The following is a 9,168-nucleotide window of genomic DNA, read 5'->3' on the forward strand; positions in this document are numbered from 1 at the left end:
TTGGGTAATGAAATGTCTGCAAGAAAACAACCCAGCTCCCTCAGCACCAAAGGTCCCTCAACTAAAGCTTTGCTATATTTTCAATATCATGTGATCACATTGCTGGACTGCAGTTAAGATTAGCTTCCTTCCTTGACCTTACTTGCAAAAGAGGAAATACTTTTCTTTCCTTGAAGAAATCTCTTCAAAAAAAGTCTGGGAGATTAGAAATTGTGCATATATTTCGTTCTATGTTAAATTCACTTTGCTGTAAACAAAGGAATATGGTTTCTTTCTTATCTTAACACATTCTTTAGAGTAGAGTTTAAAGAGTTATATAAGAGATTTTCAATTAAAAAAAAGCAATTGACAGGTTTGTTTGAAAAGCTACCATAACTGCAATCAGTCTGAAATGATTACAGAAATGTTCTTATCAAAGAAAACGAAAAAAAGGGAAAAAACTATTCTTTGAAAAACAAAATCTTTGGAAAGATTCCAAAATATTTCACTCCTTTTCAACCTCTTTTTTCTTTTTGCCTTTTGCAAGTATAACCAAATTCTTTAACATCGTGGAGATCAAAAGCAATTCCCATACAATTATTGCATTTAAATTAAGCATTTTAAAATGCACAGGAGATAGCTGCTTTTATTGAACAGCCAAAATTAATTAGGTGCACAATTCAGCAGGGTTTTTTTTTCTGTCCACACAACCTGTGCAAATTCTCTAGGTTTTTAATCATAAAATTATGCAATTATTTTATTAATCATGTATTTGGTTGTGCATACACACACATGCATGTGCGCATGTTTATACACATACACAGTACACATTTATACATAGAGAAATCTATAACTTGCGCCTTCAAATAAACTATCAGACTGGCTTGCAATAAAAATGAATACATTATAAAACAATCCCATATAAATAGACTAAAATAGTCTATAAATCAATACTATAAATAAACCAGAGCAACATTTAAAATCCAAACGTAGGGTTGTGTTCTTGTTATTTTATCTGAAGAAAGAAACACATTTGAATAGGCACCCTTAAGGTTGAAGCTTAAATATAGTAAACTTAAAGCATTAATTTTGTTTGTCCATACAATTTCTGAAATTGGATTAACCCATTTTGCAAAAGGGGGATAAACTGGTTTGGGCCAGATTGAGATATGGTTGATATAATACTTTTTCTGATTTGTTGACCAGCATATTGTAACATCAAATCATAATGCTGAATAGCACAGATATAGTCTGATTCAACAGAATTCCACTTAACAGAGCCATTTTTGTGACTCTGGTTAAAAGCTTTATACATCTTATTTAGAACTGCCTCATTTAACCACCATGTGCAGTTACAACAGTAATAAAAAAGTAATTTTGCAACCAGCCCTCACATTTTGCAGGTTTGTAAAGCAAAAGAAATCTGAAATAATATTGTAAAATCGTGACGTTTCTCTTAGCAATTACTTTGATCGAGTTGCTACTCTTAATTGTAGTCACTAAATGAGTATTACTTGCACAGCTTTTCTGGACAGAAATTTCTGAAATAGAACTTGGATGTGACAATAGATGGTCCTTGGGTTATGACTACTCGTTCAGTGACTATACAAACTACAATGGTATTATACGAGTAGTAGCTATGACCAGCCCATGAAGTTCCAGCGAGTAGTGATCACATGATCACAATTTTTAACATATCCTGCCAGTTTCCCACAAAGTAAATGGGGAAATCAGCAGGAAGTTGGAAGTTGTAGTCACATGGGGTCCTTGCTTAAGAATGGCAACAGGGATTGCTGGAACTGGCACAATTTTTTTTTTTTAAATTTGATTTATATGCCGCCCTTCTCCGGAGACTCAGGGCGGCTTACAATGCGTTAAGCAATAGCCTTCATACTTTTGTATATTTATACAAAGTCAGCTTATTGCCCCCACAAACTGGGTCCTCATTTAACCTACCTTAGAAAGGATGGAAGGCTGAGTCAACCTTGAGCCTGGTAAGATTCGAACCTGCAGTAATTGCAGGCAGCTGTGTTAATAACAGGGTGCTTCATGTCACATTGTACTTTACAACCCTGTAGTTAAAGTGTTGGTGATTCTGGTCCCTACTGTTGTTGTAAATCGAGAACCATCTCTACTTATATCAGAAACAGTCTTAAGACTGTGTAATATTGTACACATTGTGCATTAAGTAAATGGTACTGCAATGCAATCCTACTTGATTGCATTTCTCATATAATTTGAAATTGGTTTAATTAATTAATTAATTTTTTAAAGGCTGATTTTTCTTACCTATTTTTTATAAATAGCATCTCAGACTTCTTTGAGGCAGCTAAGAAAAATCAGTGTGATAAATCAAGACTGAGATGGGTGATTTTAGAAGATTCTTTACAACCCCAAGTCAATACAGAGGATAATATTTTAGTGTCAGCATTAATTAACAAAAGGGTCAATAACATGCACAAGGTTTAAGATCTTTTTCTAGTCATAAATAGCACTTAGACTTATATATTGCTCCATAGTCCTGAACAATCTGGCTCCTCATTTTAACCACCTCGGAAGGAATGGAAGGCTGAGTCAACCCTGAGCCAGTTAGAATCAAACTCCTGGCAGTCAGCAGAATTAGCCTGCAATACTGCATTCTAACCACTGCACCACCATGGCTCTTGTATCAATTGAAAAATCAATGTTATATCACCCTTGTAAAAAGTTATAGGCAATTTACCAGATTTAAGTGAATCATGATTCATTATAAATCTTTAACAGTATTGAAACTAATGAATCTTAAGGAATTAATATCACTTTTGTGACTTACAACAATTAATGAACTTAAAGAACTTAAAGACATAAGAATTTGGCTCAATGGCTGCCCCTACAGAGAAGAATGTTCCCACCTGCCCCCAACCCTTATCCTGAGCCCCATTTTCCTTTCCTAAAGAATCAAGTAAGCATGAATATCCAGCAGCCTGGAACAGAAAGAAGACCATTCCCAAGGCTGGGCAAAATCACCTCCAATTTTGTATTTATGAAAAAGGCTGGCAACATTACAAAATGCTAAGTAGCTATTGGAAATAAAAGAAAACTGTCCAAACCTAATCAGGAGACATATTCTTTGCTAGCTGCATGAAGACAAGGAAATTTCATCCATTGGGGTGGGAGGAGGTCCCAAGGGATGGGAATAGCTTTCAGTGGAAAATTAATGACATTGTGAGGGATTTTATAGACAGATTCTGTGCTATTTATTTAACATAAATAGGCAATCAGTAACTCAGCCTGGAATATGGATTCAAATAATGTTTGGTCTGGATATATCTGGGAATATCGTTTGTTTGCAAGGATGGTCGAGCAGGTGAAGAAGTTATCCAGAGTTATCAGCACAGTGCCCCCCACGCCCAACTCTTCAACCGGTGCAGCATACCATGGTTGATGGTATCAAAAGCCGCTGAGAGATCTAATAGGACCAGGACAGAGGAACAACCCCTGTCCCGAGCCCTCCAGAGATCATCAACCAACGCAACTAATGCCGTTTTGTGCTGTACCCAGGCCTGAAGCCCGACTGGAACGGATCCAGATAAACCGTTTCATCCAGGTACTAGGGAAGCTGTCGCGCCACCACACTCTCAACAACCTTCGCCACAAAGCGAAGGTTGGAGACTGGACGATAGTTTGCTAACACTGCCGGGTCCAGGGAAGGCTTCTTGAGGAAAGGCCTCACCACCGCCTCTTTCAAGGCGGCGGGAAAGTCACCCTCACTCAATGAAGCATTTATAATCCCCTGGAGCCAGCCTTGTGTCACCTCCCGAGAAGCCAGCACCAACCAGGAGGGACATGGGTCCAATAAACATGTGGCTGCGCTCAGTCTACCCAGAATCCTGTCCACGTCTTCAGGAGTCACAGGATCAAACTCTTCCCAGATAACATTCTCAAGACCTGCCTCCATCATCCCTCCTGAATCTACCCAGTCAGAGTCCAAGTCTTCTTGAATCTGAGCGATTTTGTCATACAGATACTACACAAAGTCCTCGGCCCTACCCTCCAAGGGGTCCTTCCGTGCTCCCTGGTGGAGCAGGGAGCGGGTCACCCTAAACAGGGTTTCCTATTTAACCTATCATGCTTGGATTGCAGTCTTTGGTGAATGCCATGGCCTAGAGCAAGTACAGGTACTCAACTTAAAACAGTTTATTTAGTGACCGTTCAAAGTTACAACAACAAATGGCTGAAACAAGTGATTTAGGACCATTTTTCAGTTATGGCCTTTGCAGCATCTCCATGGTCATGTGATCAAAATTCAGATGCTTGGCAACTGGTTCACTTTTATGATGGTTGCAGTCTCTCTTGTGATCACCTTTTGGGACAAGCAATGTCAATGGGGAAGCCAGATTCACTTAACAACCATCTTACTAACTTAACAACTGCAATGATTCACTTAACAACTGAGGCAAGAAAGGTCACTGAATAAATGTCTCACTTAATAGCAGAAATTTTGGGCTCAATTGTGGTCATAAGTTGAGGACTACCAGTATGACATTGATACATTGTTTGAGTAGCAACAAAATAATAAAAACAAGGGTTTCATTCCTCCACAGATAATAATAAATGAAATCTCAGAATGCAGCTGCAAATACAACAGTCAGATTCACTGAATTCTTTCATTAATTCAGTAAGTTTCACTGATTCTTCTTCCAATTGGTCTGAAGCCTTCAGATAGCTAGTTTTTGTGCCCGTTGCTGTTTTATTTCTCTTTTCCCACCAACCAACTCTGGAGAAATACAATGGCATGTCTCATTGAGAATTAATTGTTCCTTGGCTCTCTGCACAGCCACTCTTTTATATACATTAAAAGGACAATCCCTGCTTGTTTGCTGTTATCTAGTGTATTTGCTCAATCAAATTTAAGGTTGTCCAATTGCATTCAAAAATATATGCACAATACTATACAGCTGGCATGATATGCCTAAAGCACAGTCTTTCTTTCATTCACTATAAGTTTCAGACAACCGCATTTTGGCTTGTATGTTGTATAGACAAAGCTCGATTGATTAATGTTTGGTGTGTTAAACTCAGAGAAAATAGGTTAACTATGTTAACTATAAGAGACAATTGTGGATACAGAGGAGTCATGAAGACTGTACTTTAACAGAATATAAAAGAAAATGTTCCTTGTATACCACCAATAATCATATTCTGTAAATGTTACGCAACACTGAAACTTCCCCATTCACCTTCCCTTAATTTTTTTCCCCTCTTCCTAGTTTCTAGGCTTTTTACAAAGTACCTACTGGTACCTATTAAGCTTTTCAAAAAGCCGAGTGGCTGTATACAAAAGAAGAAACTTAGCTATATCTTTCCCATTGCAACTGCTCTGAAATCTTACCACAACTTTTAAAAGCTCATGCTGCATGGAGGATTTTTGTTAGTTTATAACATGAATAATGAAGCCTTTTCTACAAGTAGCCATCAATCTGAAAACATTTCCTTGCAGTTAGGTTTTTGAAACCTAACATCGAAACTACCGAAGAACTTTAAAAACAATTATAATTTATTCTACAATTGTATACATTTTCCTTGTATAAATATCATTATCTACATTTACCTTGTATAAATAAAGGAACAAAAGATGAGTCCACCGGATCCACAAATTATACTGCATCATACATTAAAGCTCCTGTTTCTGCTAGCATAACTTCTGTAACACTAAATGTTATATTTTTTGAATTAAACCCATTGGTTGATCTCTGCAAATTAGAGGAGACTGAATTTGAACAAGGTACTAAATTCTTAAGGTTAGACAAGGTTTTCCCCATGTGGCCTCTCTGAGACCTCAGATCTTGGGAGTCGCTGGTTTTTCTGAGAAGTCGTAGGAAATGATAGTCAAAAGATACCTAGAGCAATGGTAGCAAAAAACTAAGTCAAAATACAATCAAAACAAAATTGTATAATCATATTTGACAGCATTCCTTAGTGATAATGATATGAAACATCTATTTCTCTACACTTACTGAAACTTGAGCCTCAGAATCAAGGTAGACATTTTCCTCCTCACTCACTGACTCCTTTCATGGCTAAAATGGTGATTACCTCATGGGGATTGATAGATATATAGCTATCTCTATACTTATAACAGAATAACAGAGTTGGAAGGGACCTTGGAGGTCTTCTAGACCAGCTCCCTGCTCAGGCAGGAAACTCTATACAATTCCAGACAAATAGTTGTCTGATCTGTTCTTAAAAACTTCCAGTGTTGAAATATTCACAACTTCTGGAGGCAAGTTGTTCCATTGATTAATTGTTCTGTCAGGAAATTTCTCCTTAGTTCTACAGTAGGTTACTTCTCTCCTTGATTAGTTTCCATCCATTGCTTCTTGTCCTGACCTCAGATGCTTTGGAGAATACTTTGACTCCCTCTTCTTTGTGGCAGTCCCTGAGATATTGGAACACTGTTATCATGTCTCCCCTAATCCTTCTTTTCATTAAACAAGACAGACCCAGTTCCTGCAACCATTCTTTGTTTGAGCCTTCCCTAATTATCTTTGTTGCTCTTCTCTGCACACTAATTTCTAGAGTCTCAACATCTTTTTTTACATTGTAGCAACCAAAATTGGATGCAGTATTCTAAGTGGGAGTGTTACCAAGGCATTATAGAGACACTTATACTTCATGCGATCTTGATTCAATCCCATGTTAATGCAGCCTAGCATTGAATTGGCCTTTTTGGAAGCTGCAACACACTGCGGGCTCATTTTTAAGTGATTGTCCACTAAGACCACTCCAAGATCCTTCTCACAGTTACTGCTATTGAGCCAGGTACCACCTATACTATACCTGTGTATTTGTTTTTTCTTGCCTAAATGTAGAACGTTACAGAACTTCTCTATATCCATACTCTCCTGGGTAAAGAGATGGAAGAACTGTCTGAAGAATACTGTGATATTTTTGTAAGGTTTTTTGCAGATAAAATTGCTCATGTTTGCTTGGAGTCTGATCCTACTTGGTCAGAGGCGGCAAGATAAATGAACATTTGCCTGCAGCCTAGTTCATTTGTGTGCTAGTCCTGGCAATATAATCAGGAGGAAAATATTGGCATTGAACATCAATGAAAGCTATTCGGCAACACTCATTTCTGTCTGCCCATTGCCAACTCAGATGTCCTGTTCTTGGCATCCACCGGATATATTCTGAGCGTTAATGTATTATTTATAACCCAGAATATCAAGTACTGTAGCCAAAAACTCCTGAAGATGGTGAACAGCCAAATGTTAATGTTGGCCACTGTATATTTTTGTACCATCTGTGCTGGAGTATGCGCCAATGAGGTTGGGCAGACTGATGCAAAGAATTTCCTATAAACAGAAATTTAAATATTACAAAATATTAGGGGAATATTTAACGACATCAACGACTACACTAGTCTTTGGATCTGTTTAAATATAAAACTCTTGCCATGCAAGTTATAGGAAATGCTTCAATATTCATTATATTTTAAAAACAAATCTCTAAAAATATTTGATATCTCTCTATGAAATCCTGTACAAATTGTGTATTAATATGATTAACCACAAATACTTGTCTTCAGGAAGAAGCTGTCATGAAAAGATTGAAGTTGGCCAAAGAAAGATAGATAATCCCTATTTTTTAAAATTCTAAATGCTGATGCAATTGGCATCTGCATTGATTTATATGTTGCTAGAATAGTTTGGTGAAATTTTGAAGGCTGGTTGCTAGAAAATGATTGGTTACAAAGTTTAATAGTAAATTATGAATACATTTAGATCATCATTTGCTATATGTTAATTGCTTGTTAAAAGGCAAGGAATATATTTCTGACCCAGTGCCATCCAAACTTGTTGGAAACTAGATTTTGAGAATTGCCAAACTATTATGATAGATTGGCTTTAGAAATAAATGACCACAATAAACAGAAGTTTAAGCTATTGGAAGTGCTTTAAGAAGCTATCAGGGCAATGAAAACTGTGTTTTTGAGACAAATTATATTATTCCTGTGCCTCACTGAGACTCATAACAGTGCCTCTACAACAATGGCTCTTCAAAATGATCTCCAAAATTGCTTTGGAGGACACATGAGTTCAATAAACACTTCTCTGCATCATCTATCAATTTCTTTTACATCGGTAACAAAATGAAGACTTGATTTAATGATTTAATCCATGTAGTGGATTTCAGATGTAAGAAACTGAAGTTCCACCTGGATTTCCCCAAACAAGTACATGTTTGTTGCATCGGAAATAGACTGAATGAGGCAAATACATTTATCTTAATTTTAAATTAATTTGATGACATTTGTGACATCAAAATGTATACTGAAAAGATGATATTGCTGGGGTCATGAAGCAAATGTCCTATAACAGGGGTGTCAGACTCGCGTCATCACGTGATGTATTGGGACTTTCCCCCCTTCGCTAAACCAGGTGGGGGCAGGGCCAGCATGTGACGCATCTGGCCTGTGGGCTGCGGGTTTGACACCCCTGTCCTGTAATGTGTGAATGATACATTTTTGAATGTGACAGACATTCAGAAATAACAATCTATTCTCCTAGTGATGTGTTAAAAGTGAGGATTCATTATACTCTCTCTTCTCCTTACTGAAATAATTTTTAAATAAACAAATAAATAACTTCACAGTTAAACAAATTGTTAAAGTAACTGTTTGGCTCATGTTTTGCTGGACTTGGAAGAGGAAGAAACAGAACAATGGATTTCATTGATTTTATCAACTTGTTTGTTTTTTAAATAAAGATATAATTACAAAAAGGGGATAAAATCCCTTTTGTAATTATTGTTTTTGTGCAGAAATAAAAGAATGCCATTTATTTCAATTATGCCTTAAACAATCCTATTAATAAAGATGCTACTTCTGGTTTGTAAAAGAACCATGGCATAGGTCATATTTAGATGTTACATCTGGAATGCTCACCTGATTTGCCACTCCCACCTTCCCCAAAAGTAGGCTGTGATTGTCAGCAGAAAGAAAGATACTGCTCTCCAGCTGTATGGTGTAAGCTTTCACATAAGTAAAGACTGCATTGATTTGGGGAAACAGAAAACAAAACTTTCCTACTAGAAGATAGATAAAAAGAATTCTATGAATTATTGTATAGTCATAGATCTTTAGACCTAAGCGCACAGTTTTATCCAATAGCCATTATTTTAAAGCCGAGGCATTAACCAAAATAT

General features: G+C 36.9%; 1 long non-coding RNA gene across 1 annotated transcript; it reads right to left on the minus strand.

Annotated features, from left to right (window-relative positions):
• Window positions 1-708: 708 nt before the first annotated feature.
• Window positions 709-9,051, minus strand: LOC148116822 (uncharacterized). Its single transcript, XR_015731400.1, has 2 exons — window positions 8,909-9,051; window positions 709-5,858 (listed from the first exon to the last, which is right to left on the minus strand). It is a non-coding gene; the product is annotated as an uncharacterized LOC148116822 (long non-coding RNA).
• Between the last annotated feature and the right edge of the window lie 117 nt (window positions 9,052-9,168).

Source organism: Pantherophis guttatus, chromosome 1 (assembly GCF_059756535.1).
Source record: "Pantherophis guttatus breed Tessera chromosome 1, ASM5975653v1, whole genome shotgun sequence".
Classification (NCBI taxonomy): domain Eukaryota; kingdom Metazoa; phylum Chordata; class Lepidosauria; order Squamata; family Colubridae; genus Pantherophis; species Pantherophis guttatus.